General features: G+C 53.8%; 1 protein-coding gene across 1 annotated transcript in view; it reads left to right on the top strand.

The window, feature by feature from the left end:
- The window catches only part of DOK5 (docking protein 5), a 198,197-nt gene that overhangs the window by 11,344 nt on the left and 165,674 nt on the right, over positions 1 to 21,179 (top strand). The window lies entirely within an intron of this gene.

Genomic DNA, 21,179 nt, shown 5'->3' with positions numbered 1-21,179 from the left:
CCACTTGGTAATTATTAGGAAAATTCTTTTGCCAATTTCACACATTTCATGGTTTGTGTATGTGGTGCACCCCACGGGGCCTGGGGGAATACACATCCCCGGGCTGGTGAAGGGTCAGGGGGATGTCACGGATGGCCTGCCCGGTTTCGTGACCCCAAGGTGTCCACGGAAGGGGATAGATGGGACAGTGGGGGTTGTAGTGGATGAGGGTGAGGAAGATTGTCTCGTGATGCCACCTGCGGTACGCGGCCAGGGAATTGGCCGCCGCTGCTGTCGCTGTCCTCTGCGACGGATGGTAATAGCAGCAAAGGTGCTTCTGCTCCCCACAGGTGGAGCGGGCCCCGGGGAGGATGATGAGGGGAGTAGTAATAGCCATTGGCGCCGAACCGCAGGGCAGTCGCGCAGGCAATCAGAGACTGAGTCAGCTGCTGCGATTTCAGGTGTCTTTACTCACTGTCTTTAGATTGCCCGGGAGGTACCGGTCACCGCCGTGATGGGCTCCAGCCAATCCCGGTTAAGTTAGAGGTAGCCACCAGTATTTTGAAAGTGTCCTTTCTAAGAGTTGCCCCTCCAGGAGCGAGGAACCCGGGCTGAGCTTTCCGCTCCAAGCCGCAGGCCCCGTGAAAGAAAAAGAGAGTGGTGTCGTGTCACCAAAAATGAAGTCCTGGCTTGACTGGCTTAGTGTCCAGGTTGCTCCTACTTCTACCCCAAGTGGAAGCTGCCCCTCAGGTGGTTGTCCCAGTGACCGGGAAAGTCCCATGCTTCGTGATGGCCACCCCCCAGCCTACCCTAGTCCAGTTCCCCAGTGTGAAGGCTCCTAAGCTGTATGAAAAGTGTAAATGTGGAAACACTGGTGATTAACCCCCTCCTTACCCGAGATGAATACTGCAGCTTAAATGAGCTGCAGTACCCCGTGGCAACTGAAGCCTCAGGGGCGCCACATATGCACCCCAATTTTCGAACGAAATGTGGGTCTCCTGATTCAAACCAACATTCCCATGTACACCAATAAGGCTGTTAATTATGGGTGAGGAGACCCAGGGCAGGTCTGTACTTGGACTATGAAATGCATAAGTGTGTAGATAAGCTAAATCTGTACATTCCTGTTCTTAAATACTCTGTGCTGCTGGCAAGGACCTGCTACTATGTTATCTAATACTCTCATCAAAAATAACATGTATCCGATATGGTCCATATACTCCTATTCTGAAATACTCTGTGCTGCTGGATGATCTAACACCAGCTTTTGTCCACCTGTCAGTGGCTGGTTTGAATTATCATCACGTAAGTATATGGACATGCTTCTGCCTAAATACTCTGTGCTGCTGTGAGTTTAAATTGATTTATTTCTAAATACACTATTAAAAGGAATGAAACGATGATTCTTAATTTTCCATGACCGCCTTCCCCTAACGCAACAGTGAGTAATATTAGATCATTTTGTATTACACAACATGGAGATTCCCGGTCTCCTCTGGGCCTCGAGCCAAAGTCTTCAGCACATAGTGGACATTCCTCACCCCGGAGTCCGAGGCTTTCACAAGGACAGAGATGAAAAGGAACACCGACCCCTGCGTCTAGAGACATCTATGAAATCCTCTGTCTGCTGGATGCCCCTCCCCCGCCCGTGACACGGATATTTCTAGGACACAGCAGATTTATATAAAGTGCATTGATTAAAATAAATCCATCTGGCACATCTCGGCTGAATATGATCCGGGGTCTGGGCTTTCCCGTCACACATAGAAAACGTCAATTTCAAGACATTGAGACGCCAACTGTCCAGAATCGGCTGCCTCCGTGTAATGCCGGACTATTGGACTCTAGTGTTGTGGAGTAAGACGCATCTAATTCATTAAGAGGCGCATACTAGTTAATGAATTTGGCGCAACTTCTCACCATGCGCCTCACCAGAAACACTACTTATGGCGGGAGTTATTCTACTAAAATGGCGTAACTTTTCATGAATTAGTTGGGTGGGCGCCACCACGACCGCCCCTCCCATGTTACATCCACTTTTCCAGATGTCTCATGGGCTGGTTTACAGAAGCAAAATTTGTGCGCAACATGAATTTATGCAATATTTTTAAACATTTTATACCAGGTTTTTGGGGGCATAAACCCCTTAATGTATCGTCCTCTTTGAATTTAAAATGCATTGCCTCAAAATTATGAAATGATAACATTAAAAAGTGTTTGTAAAAACAAGAAACTGCAATTTACTTCTCGTTAAAAATCCACTTAGTTGTCCATAAAGGAAAAATGTTAGATTCTAGTATGTCCTGCTTGTTGCCAAGGTTACCGGCCACCGGTCTCCTAGAAACAAAGTACAGTGCTTACAAGCTGTTTGAGGAGGAGCTTGTAAGTACTGCTCTGAATTTTGCCGGATTGCTGGATCACAGCTCCAAGAAACTAAGCTGATTCTACAGTATAAGGCTCCTTTCACATTGCGTTTTTCTCTACGTCCACAGGTCCCGTCGGGGCATCCGTCCAGACCGCCCCTCCCCCACTCTGCAAAGCGTGCTCTGGACGCATGCGCCCGACAGGGCCATTCACTGTTATGGAGCGCACTGCGTTAGCGTGTGCTCTGTTTTGTGCCATTTTGTGCACATATACGTTTCTGCAGACGGACACCCGAACATAGAGGAGTACGTTCGGGTGTCCGTCTGCAGAAACGTATATGTGCACAAAATGGCACAAAACAGAGCACACGCTAACATAACAGTGAATGGCCCTTTCGGGCGCATGCGTCCGGAGCACGCTTTGCAGAGTGGGGGAGGGGCGGTCCGGACGGATGCCCCGACGGGACCTGTGGACGTAGAGAAAAACGCAATGTGAAAGGGGCCTAAGAGAATGCACAGTTTGGGCCATTGTGTCACCAAACAGTCAGCCAATCAGGAATGCCCAGCCCACCAAGAGGAGGACTCCCAGAGGCAGAGAGCAGTAAGCTCCTAAAAAGTCAGAATGAGAAGAATCCTTTAATATATGGATCTGTCTGGACAGTAACAGATTACACCGTGTGCAGAATTATTATACAAGTTGTATTTTAGAGGATTTTTTTATTATTGATCAACAACTATGTTCTCAATCGACCCAAAAGACTCATAAATATCAAAGCGTAATATTTTTGGAAGTTGGAGTGGTTTTTTATTTAGATTTGGCTATCCTAGGAGGATATCTGTTTGTGCAGGTAACTATTACTGTGCAGAATTATTAGGCAACTTAATAAAAACCAAATATATTCCCATCTCACTTGTTTATTTTCACCAGGTAAACCAATATAACTGCACAAAATTTAGAAATAAACATTTCTGACATGCAAAAACAAAACAACCAAAAATTAGTGACCAATATAGCCACCTTTCTTTATGATGACACTCAACAGCCTACCATCCATAGATTCTGTCAGTTGCTTGATCTGTTTACGATCAACATTGCATGCAGCAGCCATCACAGCCTCCCAGACACTGTTCCAAGAGGTGTACTGTTCTACCTCCCTGTCGATCTCACATTTTATGAGGGACCACAGGTTCTCTATGGGGTTCAGATCAGGTGAACAAGAGGGCCATATCATTATTTTTTCATCTGTTAGACTTTTACTGGCCAGCCATGCTGTGGAGTAGTTGGATGCCTGTGATGGAGCATTGTCCTGCATGAAAATCATGTTTTTCTTGAGCGATACCGACTTCTTCCTGTACCACTGCTTGAAGAAGTTGTTTTCCAGAAACTGGCAGTAGGTCTGGGAGTAGAGTTTCACTCCATCCTCAACCCGAAAAGGTCCCACAAGTTAATCTAGCCTATACAGCTTGGAGTAGGACAACATGTATAAAAAGTATCATGTGATCAAAATACTCATTTGCCTAATAATTCTGCACACAGTGTATAAGGTGTGGGTGGGTTGTAAGCAGTGCAGTTTCTATTCATTGACAGCAAACCGAGAACTTTAAAGTCACCAGGAGTTAAAGCACGAGGTATAGAAGAAAATGTCACAAGTTATTAACTGTAACTAGAAGACTGAACGACCTCTTTAAAGGTAAATGACAGACAAGTCCCAGGAGAATGAGCGGTCCAGGGAAAATAGGGGCATGTGGCAGGCTGTGCTATTGGGGTTCTCTGGATGATGATTGAGGTGATAGTGTCACGATATTGTGGCATTGAGTCTGCCACCGTACTAAGTGCAATGGGGCTTGTTCTGATGTGGGGGCACTGTGACTGCCATTAATGAGCACTGTGGCTTGTTCTAATACAGCGACATTTTGGGGGGCACTTTGCCTGCCACTGCACTAAGGGCAATGTGGCTTGTTCTGATATGGGGGCACTGTGCCTGCCATGGTGTCTGGGGTTCTGTGGCTTGTTTTAATATGGGGGCTTTTTGGCTTGCTCTGATATGGGAGCAATGTGCCTGCCATTGATTAGCACTATGGCTTGTTCTAATATCTGGGCACTTTGGCTTGCTCTGATATTTGGGAACTCTATCTGCCATTGATGAGCACTGTGGCTTGTCCTATTATGGGATCACTTTAGATTTTCCTTATATGAGGGCACTGTGCCAGCCATTAATAAGCACTCTGGCTTGTTGAAATATGGGGGTACTTTGGCTTGCTTTGATATGGGGCAGTGTGCTTGCCATCATTGAGCACTGTGGCTTGTTGTAATATGGGGGAATTTTGACTTTTTCTGAATATGGGGTCAATGTGCCTACCATTGATGAGCGCTTTAGCTTGTTGTAATATGGGGGCATTTTGCTTTGTTCTAATTTGGGGGCACTGTGCCTGCCATTAATAAGCACTGTGACTTGTAATATGGAAGAATGTTGACTTTTTCTGAATATGGGAGCACTGTGCCTGCCATTGATGAGCACTGTAACTTGTAATATGAGGCACTTTGGCTTGTTGAAATATGAGGGCATTTTGGCTTGTTGTAATATGGGTGTGGAGCACCCCACCGGGCCTTGGGGAATACTCGTCACCGGGCCGTTAAAGGGTCAGGGAATGTCACGGGTGGCCCTGCCCGGTTTCGTGACCCCAAGGTGTCCACAAAAAGGGATGGATGGGATGATGGGGTTAGTAGTTATCTCATGACGCCGCTATCCTCTGGAGTGGATAGTGTCGCAACTAGGATAGTTCAGCTTCCCGCAGGGGAAGCTAGGCCTCAGGGAGGATGATGGTAGTACTAGTGGCCGTTGACGCAGAAGCGCAGGGCGCCGACGCCAGAAATGAGGGACGGACATGGCGGTTGCGGTTCCAGGTCTTTACTCACTGTCCTTTAGATGCCTGGGGGTACCGGTCTCTGTCGTGATGGGCTCCAGACGATCCCGGATAAGTTAGTTGTAATCACCGGTATTTGAAAGTGTCATTTCCCAAGGAATGTCCCTCCAGAAGTGAGGAACCCAGGCTGAGCTTCCGACCCCAAGCCTCAAGTTCCGTGAAGAAAAAGAAGGAAGAAAGTGGTGTCATGCTGCCAGAACTGAAGTCCCAACTAGACAGAAGTTTGTGTCAGAGTTTCTCCTACTTCTGCCCCAAGTGGTGCCCGCCCCCCAGATGGTTGTCCCAGTGACCGGGATAGTCCCATGCTTCGTGATGGCCACCCCACCAGCGGTGGGAGGGTACCTAAGCTGTATGTGAGGTGAAATGTGGAAACACCGGTGGTTAACCCCCTCTTTACCTGAGATGAATACTGTACCTTAAGTGAGGTGCAGTACCCTGTGACAACTGAAGCCACAGGGGCGCCACAGGTGCACTTTGGCTTATTGTAATATGGGGGCACTTTGGCTTGCTCTGATATGGGGGCACTTTGGCTTGTTCTGATATGGGTGCACTTTGGCTTATTGTAATATGGGGGTACTTTGGCTTATTGTAATAAGGGGGCACTTTGGCTTATTTTAATATGGGGGCACTTTGGTTTGCTCTGATATGGGGGCACTGATATGGGGGCACTGTGCCTGTTACTGTACTCTATGTACTGTGCCTTGTTTTCTTATGGGGGAACTTGCCCCTTACTCGTCTCTTGACAATATCCTGCACACGATACATTGATGACAATGCATAACAATTCTGCTATTTACTCCATTTTACATTTTTCTTATAAAGTACATCAGACACATTTTACAATATTAGTCTTATGACATTTTATGAACCGCCCGCTGCTTCGAAAAAATCTATTCCAGACGCAGGTTCCCTGGTGGCGGCTGCTCCGCTCGCCGTGACTCATCGCTCTTTGCCTGCTAATAAAATGCTTTTTACCAGGACCGTTAATATAGGGGGTTTTATCTTTGCTGTTTGAAAATCAATGTGGCTTCCCTCAATAAACCGTACAAAAGGCGGTATACAAAGAGCGCACTTAGAGCGCCCGTCTTCTGCTCATCTTCAGGAGCTCAGTGCGTCCTGCGTTCAATATCTTAATTCAAATCCATTTTTCCTGGCAGAGTTCAGCTCTGGAGCTGAATTCCTTCTCAGAGTTAAGTAGTAGATAAGGATTTGCTGCTAATGGCTCCTTAATGTCCTTTCCTACCATTAAGATTTATGCTTTGTGTACACAGTGGGTTAATGTGGCGGCCATGTCACTGCTGAAAAAAACCCACCATTCAGGGCACAGAAAAGAAGAAAATGACAACAAAAATACATGAAAATAATGATCAGATCAAAATCGTAAGTTGACCAGTGACTCCAGCTTAAAACCATTGTCTATTGGAGTCAGAGGGATTCTAAAATCCACCTTTTGTCTCAAAAGAATCTCAAACCATGGCTCCGTCCCTCCTCCATACTTTATACTGATGCATTGCTTCATTAGGACACAGTGACTGCAGCTTATTGGAGTCTGCGAAAGTCTAAAATCCACCTCTTGTCTCATGCAAAGCTCAGACTGTTCTGACCCTTCTTACTTTACACTGAATACAGTATCTCATTCATTATCCGCATTGTTTATTGGCGTCTAAGGTGGTCTGAAATCAAGGTTCTGACTAGAGCTGGGCGGACTCACAGAAAACCAGGACCAGCGGGTCCCTGCAAAACTTTTTAGAAAACCCGTATCCAGTCCGGAATCTGGTGCCCATATAAGTCCATGGGAACCAGAATGTGGAGATCAAAAATGTTGGTAGAAGGAGATAGGGGAGTAGGAGCGAGAGCAGTGTACTTGTCGCGGGCGGAGGAGGGGACGCTACGCTCTCCCACTGCTCGGGTCCGGCTGCCGCTGCTGCTGCGGCCGCTACTGCGGCCGCTGCTGCTCGGTGGCTCGAGCGATGGGCCGGATCCCGGGGACTCGAGCGGCGCTCCTCGCTCGTGAGTGAAAAGGGGATTGGTTTTGGGGATTTATTGTCCGTGACGCCACCCACGGTTGTGGTGATTGTGTGGACACCACCGCTGCTCTGGACGGGGATCCCGGGAGCGGTGGCAGGGAGCAGCTTTGTTGTTATTTCTCCCCTACGTGGGTAGGGGGTTGGTTGTCCCGGGGCCCGGTGATGGGGTAGGGGTGGATGGCAGGCCGGGTGCGGGGCCTAGTGAGGTGCAGGGTCGCAGGGGCAGCGCTGTGCCGCACGGCATGGTGGTACTCACTCAGCCTGAGATGATGACACTGTTCTCGGTAAAACACACGGCTGGAAAGACGGTTCCCACGGACGGCTGCTGTTGCTTTTCCCCGGTAGGTAACGGTGACTGTCTCTTTCCCTGCACCTATGTTCAATGTTGGTAGCGATGGATTCCCACCGGTAACCCGCTCCCCGACTTGGATATGGGCCGGAGGAGCCCCTCTTTGCCCGCAGGCGCTGGCCCTGAGAAACTGGTGCCTTGGCGGTGGCGGTGTCTCTCTCATACGGTTGGACGGTTGCCTTCAATCGGGACTTAGTTGTTTGGAGACCCGGAGGTCCCCTTCACTGACGGATTTGGCAAATTCACGACGAGTCCTAGCCTTGCCGGGATCCGAAAGGCCCCTGCCAATGGTGCTGGCTTCTCCTTGTGTACCGGTCCGGTACCGCCGGGTCACCACCCGTCCACGGTCCTCACGGCACCTCCGATAGGCCACTCCTGCAGACGGTCACCGCCGTCTGCTAACCTTGCTGTCTCGGTCCGGGGCACACACCCGGACCAACTTCAGGCTTTCAAACTGTCACTTTTTCTCTTCACACTCGCTCCTTTACTACCTTTTCCTCCTTCTACTTCAACCTCCACCACTAATCTGCCTGGTTTTCCCGCCTCCAGGACTGTGAACTCCTCGGTGGGCGGAGACCAACCGCCTGGCTCCACCCCCTGGTGTGGACATAAGCCCCTGGAGGAAGGCAACAAGGATTTCAGGTCTAGCTTAGGTGTGCCTAACCGGGGTGTAGGGTGTGGTGATGTTGTCGCGGGCGGAGGAGGGGACGCCGCGCTCTCCCACTGCTCGGGTCCGGCTGCCGCTGCTGCTGCGGCCTTTGCTGCTCGGTGGCTCGAGCGATGTGCCGGATCCCGGGGACTCGAGCGGTGCTCCTCGCCCGTGAGTGAAAAAGGGGGGGGATTGGTTTTGGGGATTTATTGTCTGTGACGCCACCCACGGTTGTGGTGATTGTGTGGACACCACCGCTGCTCTGTATGGGGATCCCGGGAGTGATGGTATGGAGCAGCTAGATGTTGGCCCTCCCCTCCGTGGGTAGGGGGGTTGGTGGTCCCGGGGCCCGATGATGGAGAGTTAGGATGGTTGACAGGCGGGTTATGGGGCCTGTTGGGGTGCAGGGGCTCAGGGGCAGCGCTGTGCCGCACGGCACGGAGGTACTCACTCAGCCCAAGGATGATGACACAGTTCACGGTAAACAAGCGGCTGGTTGGACGGCTCCCTCGGACGGCTGCGGTATTGATGTTCCCTGCAAGTTAGCGGTGACTGTCTCTTTCCTGCACCTAAATGCGGTTGTTGGTAGCGATGGATTCCCACCGGTAACCCGCTCCCCAGCTTGGGATATGAGCCGGAGGAGCCCCTCTTTTGCCCTGAGAAACTGGTGCCTTGACGGTGGCGGTGTCTCTCCAATATGGTTGGACGGTTGCCTTCAATCGGGACTTTAGCTGTTGGGAGACCCGTTAGGTCCCCTTCACTGACGGATTTGGCAAATTCACGGCGACTCCTAGCCTTGCCGGGATCTGAAAGGCCCTTGCCAATGGTGCTGGCTTCTCTTCGTATACTGCTCCGGTACCGCCAGGCCACCACCCGTCCACGGTCCTTTCAGCATCCTCCGATCAGCCTCTCCTGCAAACGGTCACCACCGTCTGCCAACCTTGCTGTCTCAGTCCGGGGCACACACCCGGACCAACTTCAGGCTCTTAACTGTCACTTTCTCTTTCACCTTAACGCCTCTCTCTTCCTCCTCTACCACTTCACTTCAACTCTAAAACTCATCTACCACTAATCTGCCTGGTTTTCCCGCCTCCAGGGCTGTGAACTCCTCGGTGGGCGGAGCCAACCGCCTGGCCCACCCCCTGGTGTGGACATCAGCCCCTGGAGGAAGGCAACAAGGGTTTTGTGTTCTGACCTTGGTGTTCCTGCAGGGAATGTGGGGTGTGTGGTGGTGTCATGACCTGTGACCCCTGGCTTGCCCAGGGCGTCACATTCCCTCTTAGCAAAACGCAGACCGTCATCGGGCTGCCCGTCCAACACCGGTTTTATTTTTCTGAAAAAAATAAAAACATAAACAAGTATAATAACTTCATCCCACAGCGAGAGGTACTTTGCTTAAACGTTACGGTAACATTTTAAACGGTTGCTGCTGCCGCTCTCTCCCACCCAAGTAACCTGGCCCTGATGCTGCCTCTAAGAAACAGGCAGCACCCCTTGACCCCAGTCCTGAACCAAATTACCCGAGCGGGATCTGTCCTTCCCCTCCAGAGGGTAGCCACCGGTTCCTGTGGTGGCTGGGCCCCAGCCTGCTCCACTGCGGGCCCTCCCTCCAACCTGCCTCTCCGGAGGCGGTAACGGTAGCTGCAACAAACATATTTTTATTTACATGCCACTAACGTTTGTGGTTGCCCTGCAAGTTCTCGGGCCTGTTCATAGAGAGTTCCCTATGCATATTTTGTGGATGGTCCCCACGGGGACAACGGTGCCGGCAACGGCCGGTTCAATCACGGTGCTGATAATCAGGTTACTCCATCAGTTGATCACTTTCATTTTTCTCTTTCAAACGTAAAACTTTCAACACACACTGGTGGTCCCAACGGGGATGGTGCAACGGTGCTCCGCTGCCCTTACTCTGAGTCCTCAGCTGAGGCGGATCCATCCTCCGCCACCAGCATATCAAACATGCACTGACATGCCTGCTGTGACAGGGGTGCCCGGTACCCATTCCCACCTGTGCACGGGGTGTAGAAAACCACTGGGTCTCCTTCATATCGGGGACGCTCACTTGCCCCCTCAAACTCAGCAGTGGGCTCGGCGCCGGGGCCGGAGTCATCAACAATTGGTCCTGCGTCAGGCGGGTTGCCGCCAGCTGCCGCAGCCTCCTGGCCTCCAGCATCCAGCAGCTCAGATCCCTCTGCAGTAGCACGGGGCAGCAGGTCAGGCGAGTTTACACTGAGGCGCCCCATAAGGAACGGCAAGGGTGATGCACAGGTCGAGACTAGGCCGGGCCCCTCAGCCGCAGCGGCCGGTCCAGGGAGGACATAGGGACGTGGGTCACCAGTCGACTCGGTTACATCTGATCCCCTCCCGTACATCGGGGCAGTTGCAATCAGCATCTCCACCTCGTTGGTCCACTGCTCCATCATCCGGAAGAGCTGATCCTGTTGGCATTGGTGGAACGCAATCACCCGGGCCTTCATCCATGCTACGGTCCCGGGCTCGGGGTCTGGCGCAATCACCGCCGGGACTTCTGGCACATTTCTATTAGGGGGCCGCGGTCCTAGCGGTTCCCCCGGGAGCGGTTCGGGGACGCCCTGAGCGTCTGCAGCCGGTTGGTCCGCCGGGGCGGGTTGGCAGGGTATCACTACCGGTTGGGCAGGCAGCGGGCCTAGTGGCGGAGCGGCAGCAGCTAACACGGGTAGCGAGGCGAGAGGCAGGGTGAGCGGAGGCAGGCCGGGCTCCTCAGCTTCAATGGCCGATCCCTCGGGAATACAGGGGCGTGGGTCTCTTACCCGCTCCTCCAAATCCTCTTCCACCTCGCGTCTCCGCATAGCAGCCACCACGTCCGCCATGTCGGTCTCCCACTCCTCCAGGAGGAGTTGCATGTGGGCTTGCAGACGGTTACTCAGCGGGACGGTCCGGTCCCTCAACCACGTCGCCGTGCCGGGTGCGGGGGCTTCCTCGTTGGGAGTTGGGTTATGCATCTTGGTGACGAAGTCTTCCAGGAACCCAATATCGCTGCAGAGTCCTGGTGTCTCTGCTTTTTTAGCCGTGGCTACATGCGTACAGTCGCCATTTCGTCCCCCTTAGCCTTTTTCCGGCTCCTCCTCTATCAGGGCAGGGTTTTGGCCTTCGCGCCTCCACGACTCGAGAAGACGCTCGAGAGTGTACTTTTCGAGCCAAAGATGGCGGCTTCTGAAATTTTTCGGCCGGACACCTCCGGCGGTAACAAGGCGCACCTCTACCAGACGGCAGAGCGGTAAGATCCTGTTCGTGACGCCAAGTTGTCGCAGGCGGAGGAGGGGACGCCGCGCTCTCCCACTGCTCGGGTCCAGCTGCCGCTGCTGCTGCGGCCTCTGCTGCTCGGTGGCTCGAGCGATGTGCCGGATCCCGGGGACTCGAGCGGTGCTCCTCGCCCGTGAGTGAAAAAGGGGGGGGATTGGTTTTGGGGATTTATTGTCCGTGACGCCACCCACGGTTGTGGTGATTGTGTGGACACCACCGCTGCTCTGTATGGGGATCCCGGGAGTGATGGTATGGAGCAGCTAGATGTTGGCCCTCCCCTCCGTGGGTAGGGGGGTTTGTGGTCCCGGGGCCCGATGATGGAGAGTTAGGATGGTTGACAGGCGGGTTATGGGGCCTGTTGGGGTGCAGGGGCGCAGGGGCAGCGCTGTGCTGCACGGCACGGAGGTACTCACTCAGCCCAAGGATGATGACACAGTTCACGGTAAACAAGCGGCTGATTGGACGGCTCCCTCGGACGGCTGCGGTATTGATGTTCCCTGCAAGTTAGCGGTGACTGTCTCTTTCCTGCACCTAAATGCGGTTGTTGGTAGCGATGGATTCCCACCGGTAACCCGCTCCCCAGCTTGGGATATGAGCCGGAGGAGCCCCTCTTTTGCCCGCAGGCGCTGGCCCTGAGAAACTGGTGCCTTGGCGGTGGCGGTGTCTCTCCAATATGGTTGGACGGTTGCCTTCAATCGGGACTTTAGCTGTTGGGAGACCCGGGAGGTCCCCTTCACTGACGGATTTGGCAAATTCACGGCGACTGCTAGCCTTGCCGGGATCCGAAAGGCCCCTGCCAATGGTGCTGGCTTCTCTTCATATACCGCTCCGGTACCGCCGGGCCACCACCCGTCCACGGTCCTTTCGGCAACCTCCGATCAGCCTCTCCTGCAAACGGTCACCACCGTCTGCCAACCTTGCTGTCTCAGTCCGGGGCACACACCCGGACCAACTTCAGGCTCTTAACTGTCACTTTCTCTTCCACCTTAACGCCTCTCTCTTCCTCCTCTACCACTTCACTTCAACTCTAAAACTCATCTACCACTAATCTGCCTGGTTTTCCAGCCTCCAGGGCTGTGAACTCCTCGGTGGGCGGAGCCAACCGCCTGGCCCACCCCCTGGTGTGGACATCAGCCCCTGGAGGAAGGCAACAAGGGCTTTGTGTTCTGACCTTGGTGTTCCTGCAGGGAATGTGGGGTGTGTGGTGGTGTCATGACCTGTGACCCCTGGCTTGCCCAGGGCGTCACAATGTCATTACCTGTGACCCCTGGCTTGCCCAGGGTGTCACATTCCCCCTTAGCAAAATGCAGACCGTCCGCGGGCTACCCGTCCAACACCGGTTTTATTTTTCTGAAAAATATAAGAAAACAATACAAGTAGAAGAACATCATCCCACAACGGGAGGCACTTTTACTTAAATGTTGCAAACGGTTTTAAACGGTTACGGCTTCCGCTCTCACCCACCCAAGCAACCTGGACCTGATGCTGCCCCTAAGAAAACAGGCAGCACCCCTTGACCCCAGTCCTGCACCAAGTTACCCGAGCGGGATCTGTCCTTTCCAGGGGACCCACATCCATGGGGAGCCTCTAGAACCCCCAGAGGGTAGCCACCGGTTCCGGTGGGGGCTGGGCCCCAGCCTGCTCCATTGCGGGCCCTCCCTCCAATCTGCCTCTCCGGAGGCGGTAACGGTGGAGCCATAACAACACATTTTTATTTACATTCCACAAGTTTGTGGTTGCCCTGCAAGTTCACGGGCTTGTCCGTAAGGAGTCCCTTACGCAACTTTAAACGGTCCCCCCGGGGACAACGGTGCCGGCAACGACCGGTTCAAATCAGCAATAATCAGGTGAATCTTCACGGTGTCATTTACTTATTATTTTTGCAAAACTTTCAAACTTTAAACACTCAGTGCTTTCAACACACATGTTCACCCCCCCTCTAAATAGTAGTTTCCCTGTACCTAAGTGGGGGTCTACCTAGGTTGGGACGAGTGGACCTCCGGGGTCCAGTGTCAGTGGTGACAGGCAGCGGGGGAGAGGGAACAATCAGTCTCTCTTCCCTGTTATCATGTGGGGCAGGCGGAGGCATAGGGGAGCTGGGCACAGGTTCATCCCTGGGCACTGGCACTGGCTCTGGCTCACGGTTGACCACCTCCATCATTTCTTCATCCACGGGTTGTGGGAATAGTATCACTGGAAGAATCACTGCGCCGTTCTGTGTAGGCCAGTCCGCTGGGAAGTCACCCATCACAGTGTGGATTACCTCTTTTGCCTTCTCCGCTGATGGGGGAACCGGAACTTCAGCCGTTGCCCTCAATGCTGGTGGGCACCTTTTCAGATGGTCCTGGGAAACCGTGGCCAAAGTGTCCCCTTGGTCACGACTGATCTGATAGGCCTTCCCATCTTCCCATCCTGTGGGCTGTATGACGTATGGGGTTTGTTCCAATTAATCATCCAGCTTGTGGGTCCTCCTCTTCCGCTTCAGCACTACATCTCCAGGCTGGAAAGGGCCAGCAGACGCCTTCTGGTTGAAGCGCCGCTCCTGTTGTTCCCGACTCCGACTTAAGTTCTTCTCCACATATTCCTGAATCTGCCGGTACTGAACCCTCCGCCGGGTGTCCCATTCAGGCGTCGAGGGGAGTGTTTCTGGGGCTTCCAATCCCATTTCCAGGTCCACCGGCAGTCGGCCGGGGCGAGCTCTCATCAGATATGCTGGGGTGCACTTCGTTGAGCTGGACGGGATATTGTTGTACATATCGACCAAGTCAGGCAGCTTCTCCGGCCAGGGGTTCCGCTCTTCCAGCGGCAACGTCTTGAGGAGGCCAAGGACCAAATGGTTCATCTTTTCACACATGCCGTTGGTTTGGGCATGGTAAGGCGTGGTCCGGATCTTCTTGCAGCCATACAGCTGACAGAACTCATGGAACACCTCCGCTTCAAAGGCTGGGCCTTGGTCAGTAAGCACCTTCTCAGGGTATCCATGTGGTCGACAGAAGTAAGCTTGGAACGCTCTAGCAGCGGTACGGCCGGTTAGGTCTTTGACCGGGACAACCACCATGAACCTTGAATAGTGATCCACTATGGTGAGAGCGTAAGTGTACCCACTTCGGCTGGGGGTGAGCTTCACATGGTCCAGGGCGACCAGCTCCAGCGGTTGATGTGTAACGATCGGGTGCAGGGGTGCCTTCTGGCTGGCCTCGTCCTTCCTTCTCAGCGTGCACGGGCCGCACTCTCGGCACCAGGCCTCCACAGACTCCAGCATCCCGCTCCAATAGAACCGCTCCCTCAACAGCATTTCCAATTTCTTCCATCCAAAGTGTCCAGCACCATCATGGTACGCTTGTAGAATGGTGGACACATTAGCTTGGGGAATCACCAACTGGCGGATTTTCTCATGAGTCTTTGGATTAATCAGCTCACGGTACAAATTCCCTTGGTGTAGATACAGCCGGGTCCGTTCTTTCCACAGGCGTTGGGCTTCAGCTGGGGTGTCAGGGTCTATTCCGGCAGCGCCTTGCTCCACTAGGTTCTTGACCAGGCGGACAGCGGGCGCCTGGTTTTGAGCTTCCTGCCACTCCTGACTGGGTAGCGGGTCCAGGTTCACCCGTTGTTGGTGAACATGGACCTTCTCAGTTGGTGGCTGGTGAAATGCAGGCAACTCGATCCCTTCGAGGTCATCATCCTCGCACCCTTCTTCTGACAAGTGGGGCATCTGAGAGAGTGCATCAGCATTAACATTGGCACGACCGGCCCTGTATTTAATTGTGAAGTCGTAGTTGGCTAGCCTGGCCACCCACCGCTGTTCCAACGCACCCAACTTGGCCGTGTCCAGGTGGGTCAGCGGATTGTTATCCGTGAAAGCGGTGAATTTTGCTGCGGCCAAGTAATGGCGGAACCGCTCGGTGATAGCCCACACCAGCGCCAGGAGCTCCAGCTTGAAAGAGCTGTAATTTTCAGGGTTCCTTTCAGTCGGTCGGAGCTTTCGGCTAGCATAGGCAATCACTTTTTCCTTCCCATCCTGGACCTGGGACAAGACTGCCCCCAAGCCCACATTGCTGGCATCGGTGTAGAGGATGAACGGGTGGCTGTAATCAGGATACGCTAGGATCTCCTCCCCGGTCAAGGCCGCTTTCAGCTGATGGAAGGATTCCTCATGCCTCTCTTCCCACACCAGTGGGGCTCCGAGGGGTCTACCACCTTTGGTCTGTCCCACGAGGAGTTCTTGCATGGGGGCAGCCATCTTCGTGTATCCCTTGATGAAGCGACGGTAGTACCCTACCAGACCCAGAAACTGCCTTACTTCCCTCACTGTGGTTGGCTTCGGCCAGTCTTGGATGGCAGTGACCTTCTCGGGGTTGGGGGCGACACCTTCTGCTCCCACCACATGCCCCAGGTACTGCACTCTGGGTTTCAGCAGGTGACACTTGGAGGGCTTCAACTTCATCCCGTACTTGGCAAGGGACGCGAACACCTCGGCTAGGTGTTCCAGATGGGCTTCATATGTCTGTGAATACACAATTACATCATCCAGATACAACAGGACGGTCTCAAAATTCAAGTGCCCCAAACAGCACTCCATCAGCCGTTGCAAGGTACCCGGGGCATTGCACAGCCCGAACGGCATACTGTTGAATTCACAGAGTCCCATAGGGGTGGTAAAGGCAGTTTTCTCTCGGTCTTCGGGCGCCACGGCCACCTGCCAGTACCCACTGGTGAGGTCAAGGGTGGAGAAGTAGTTTGCGGTTCTCAACGCGGACAAGGACTCCTCGATACGGGGAAGAGGGTAGGCATCCTTATGTGTTATCTGGTTAATCTTCCGGTAATCCACGCACATCCGCATGGTGCCGTCTTTCTTCTTAACCAGCACCAACGGGGCGGCCCAGGGACTACAGCTGTCCCTGATAACCCCTGCCTCCCTCATATTCCTCAATATGTCCTTGGCGCACTGGTAGTGTGCAGGGGGAATGGGCCTGTACCTCTCTTTGATAGGGGGATGTTCACCGGTAGGGATATGGTGTTGGACCCCTTTAATCTGCCCAAAGTCTAGGGGATGTTTGCTGAAAACTTGCTCGTACTCCCGTACCACCCTCTATACCCCTTCTTTGTGATGTGTAGGGATATCGTCAGTGCCCACGTGTAGCTGTTGGTGCCACTCGTCTAACTCCCCTTGGGACGGGTGAGTGCTGGCAGTAGGTAGTGAAACTGGAGGAGCTGCTTCATGGATGGTGTGGGGATCTAGGGTGAGCAACTTGGCAAGTGTGGCATACCGGGGAAGCCTGACTTCTTCCTCCCCACAGTTCAGCACCCTCACGGGCACTCTACCCTTCTTTACATCTACCACCCCTCGGGCGGCCATTACTGTGGGCCAGTGCTCGGAGGGCATGGGCTCTATCATGGCAGGGTAGTCACGCCCCTGAGGCCCTACTGCTGCCCTACACCAAATCATCATCTCACTCCTAGGGGGCACAGTCAACGGGGCAACATCCATCACTCTCACTCCACCAATCTAACCTCCCGTCGAGTTTACATGCTGGCAGTACATCAAGGCTCGGATCTCACGCTGCACAGCTCTTTGTCGGCTCCCCGCCGCCGTGGCGGCCAGCTGCTGCAGTAGGGCCAACACATCACTCATACAGTGCTCTATCACATTGGTTCCCAGCACTATCTTCGGGTTATGATCACTGGGTTCATTCATGATCACAATCATACCCTGGTGTTGCAGTTCAGCTCGCCCCACAGTCATGGCCACTTGTTTATACCCCACTTGGGTCAATGGGAGTCCATGAGCAGCAATCAGTGTTATACTAGTATCTGGGGGAGCCAGCTCGTCTGTCCCCCAATACCGTTGATACAACGTGTACGGTATGGTAGTTACCTGTGATCCAGTGTCCAAGAGAGCCATCACCGGTATGCCGTCCACAGCCACAGGGATGATGGGCCGGGCCCCGATATACCGGTCCGGCCAGTCTGGGGGGCCACGGGGTTCTACTCCTGAGGATTGGCCCGTGGCCCCAGGGGTTGCTCGTTTAACGGGCACTGTCGGAAGTAATGGCCAAGCTTGCTGCACCTGTAGCAAATTGGAGGTCTGTTCCGCGAATTGTTAGCACTTCTCAGCTGCATCCAGGGAACATCCTCAGGGCTGTCGGCGAGCTGTATCTTTGCTGGAGGCTGGGATCTGGTCAGAGGTTGGAGTGCGGCGAGAATCTTGGCGAGGTCTCCATCCATGCGGCGGACCTGGGCAGCCAGTTCTTCCATCGTGCTGCATGGAGCTGTAGGTACTGGAGAGGCTGGAAGGGCAGGGGCCACCACGACGGGGGCCGTCTCAACTGGCCATGGGGCTGGTTCCAAGACTTCCGAAGCTGGAGGTTGCAGAGCTTTGATGTCCCGTTCCTTTAACACAGCAAAGTCCACATCAGGGTGTTCTAGGGCCCACAGCCAGAGTTGTTTGCGATCCTCGGAGGACCTCATCCCCTGCACAAATTGCTCTACTAACATCTTGTTGCTGTCCGCCTCATTGATGGTGTCCACCCGCTTCAGTGTGCGGAGGGCGGTTTGCAGACGTAAAGCGTAGTCTCGAATGCTGTCCACAGGCCGTTGCCGACATTGGTAAAACTGCATCCTCAGCTCAGCTTCGGTACGGGTCTCAAAGGCAGTCTGTAGTTTCTCAAAGATGGTGGCTACAGAGAACCGGTCCCCCTCGGCCCAGGTCTCCGCCTCCTGCTAAGCCGCGCAGGTTAGCTGCCCCAGCACTACCGCTGCACGTTGCTTATCAGGCTAAGCTTCTTCCGGAAGACCTGTAACGCATCAGGCTTCCCGTCGTACTGCGGCAGCCAGGTAGCTCCGGGCACATAGGGCAAGGAGAACGGCATCACCTGAGCGAGAGCTGGGACCGCGGCACCCCCCGCCAGCGCGGCCGGGACTTGGGCAGGCCCATTCCCATCCACGGGTGCCACTGCGGCTGCGACCGCCGCTCCTCCAGCAGCTCCGTCGGGCGCAGACATCTTGTTTCCATCCCCCTTAGCCTCTTTCCGGCTCCTCCTCTATCAGGGCGGGGTTCTGGCCTTCGCGCCTCCACTACTTGAGGAGACGCTCGAGCGGGAACTTTTCGCGCCAAAGATGGCGGCTTCTGAAATTTTCCGGCCGGACACCTCCGGCGGTAACAAGGTGCACCTCTACCCAACGGCAGAGCGGTAAGATCCTGTTCATGACGCCAAGTTGTCGCGGGCGGAGGAGGGGACGCTGCGCTCTCCCACTGCTCGGGTCCGGCTGCCGCTGCTGCTGCGGCCGCTGCTGCTCGGTGGCTCGAGCGATGGGCCGGATCCCGGGGACTCGAGCGGCGCTCCTCGCCCGTGAGTGAAAAGGGGATTGGTTTTGGGGATTTATTGTCCGTGACGCCACCCACGGTTGTGGTGCTTGTGTGGACACCACCGCTGCTCTGGACGGGGATCCCGGGAGCGGTGGCAGGGAGCAGCTGTGTTGTTATTTCTCCCCTCCGTGGGTAGGGGGTTGGTTGTCCCGGAGCCCGGTGATGGGGTAGGGGTGGATGGCAGGCCGGGTGCGGGGCCTGGTGAGGTGCAGGGTCGCAGGGGCAGCGCTGTGCCGCACGGCACGATGGTACTCACTCAGCCTGAGACGATGACACTGTTCTCGGTAAAACACACGGCTGGAAAGACGGTTCCCACGGACGGCTGCTGTTGCTTTTCCCCGGTAGGTAACGGTGACTGTCTCTTTCCCTGCACCTATGTTCAATGTTGGTAGCGATGGATTCCCACCGGTAACCCGCTCCCCGACTTGGATATGGGCCGGAGGAGCCCCTCTTTGCCCGCAGGCACTGGCCCTGAGAAACTGGTGCCTTGGCGGTGGCGGTGTCTCTCTCATACGGTTGGACGGTTGCCTTCAATCGGGACTTAGTTGTTTGGAGACCCGGAGGTCTCCTTCACTGACGGATTTGGCAAATTCACGGCGACTCCTAGCCTTGCCGGGATCCGAAAGGTCCCTGCCAATGGTGCTGGCTTCTCCTTGTGTACCGGTCCGGTACCGCCGGGTCACCACCCGTCCACGGTCCTCACGGCACCTCCGATAGGCCACTCCTGCAGACGGTCACCGCCGTCTGCTAACCTTGCTGTCTCGGTCCGGGGCACATACCCGGACCAACTTCAGGTTTTCAAACTGTCACTTTTTCTCTTCACACTCGCTCCTTTACTACCTTTTCCTCCTTCTACTTCAACCTCCACCACTAATCTGCCTGGTTTTCCCGCCTCCAGGACTGTAAACTCCTCGGTGGGCGGAGACCAACCGCCTGGCTCCACCCCCTGGTGTGGACATCAGCCCCTGGAGGAAGACAACAAGGATTTCAGGTCTAGCTTAGGTGTGCCTAACTGGGGTGTAGGGTGTGGTGATGTCATTTCCTGTGACCCCTGGCTTGCCCAGGGCGTCACATACTCACCGAAGATCTGTCATGGTGCAAGATATTTCCAAGTCACGCTTTCCCTTCTGAAGCCAACAATTAACCCTCATTGAATATTCACTGCTTTCCCCGCCCACTGACGTGTGTAATTGGTTGCAGTTAGATGCACCCCAACCTGAGTGGCAGCGTGTCATCTGACTGCAACCAATTATAGGTGCAAGGACGGCCGGTGGGCGGAGAAAGCAGTGGAAATGTCTGCGGGTCGGCATTGTGGTATAAAAATAAATGAATAAATAAAACAATCGGCGCAGGGTCCCCGTATTCTGATACCAGCACAGATAAAGCCCACAGCTGCAGCCCCCAGCTGTCGGGCTTTATTATGGCTGTGTATCAAAATAAGGCCGGAGTCACACACTTGCGCGAGTCTTGCATCACTTCAAACGACAGCCGCACACTCTCCTGACAGGAGTGTGCATCTGCATGTATTTCTATGCAGCTGCATGCTCGTGTCCGGAGAGTGTGCGGCTGATACGTGATGCGATGTGAGACTCATGGGAGTTATACGGTTCGTGTGAGCGCACCATAAGGCCGTAGTCACACTTGTGCAAATCTCACATCGCATCATCCGCACGGCATTATGCTTTCCAGATACGAGCGTGCAGCTGCATAGAACTGCAAGCTGCCGACCTGCTCCTGTCAGGAAAGTGTGTGCGGCTGTGCTGGGTGATATGATGCGAGACTCAAGGAAGTGCCTCACAAGTGTGACTCCGGCCTAAGAGAAACCACATGCGCATTTTTTAATTATTATAATTTAAATAAATAATTTAAAAAAACAACATGCGGTCCCCCATTTTTGATACCCAGCCAAGATAAAGCTAACAGCTGTATTCTCAGGCTGGGTAGGTCCAGCCTAAAAATATCAGCCTCCAGCTGCCTGGAATTGTCGCATCCACTAGATGTGACGATCCCGGAGCTCTACCTTACTCTTCTCGTTGCCCTGGTGCAGTGGCAATCAAAGTAATAGGGAATTAATGGCAACCCACAGCAGCTACTAAGTCCTGGATTAGTAATGGCAGCATCTATGGCACCCCGTTACTTATTAGTAAGTGACAGTACATAAACACAGACACTGAAAAAATCCTTTATTTGGAATAAAATAGAAAAATCACCCTCATTTACCACTATATTAACCCCA

This window comes from Anomaloglossus baeobatrachus, chromosome 5, assembly GCF_048569485.1.
Source record: "Anomaloglossus baeobatrachus isolate aAnoBae1 chromosome 5, aAnoBae1.hap1, whole genome shotgun sequence".
Classification (NCBI taxonomy): domain Eukaryota; kingdom Metazoa; phylum Chordata; class Amphibia; order Anura; family Aromobatidae; genus Anomaloglossus; species Anomaloglossus baeobatrachus.
This window is presented reverse-complemented; position numbering and strand designations above follow the sequence as displayed.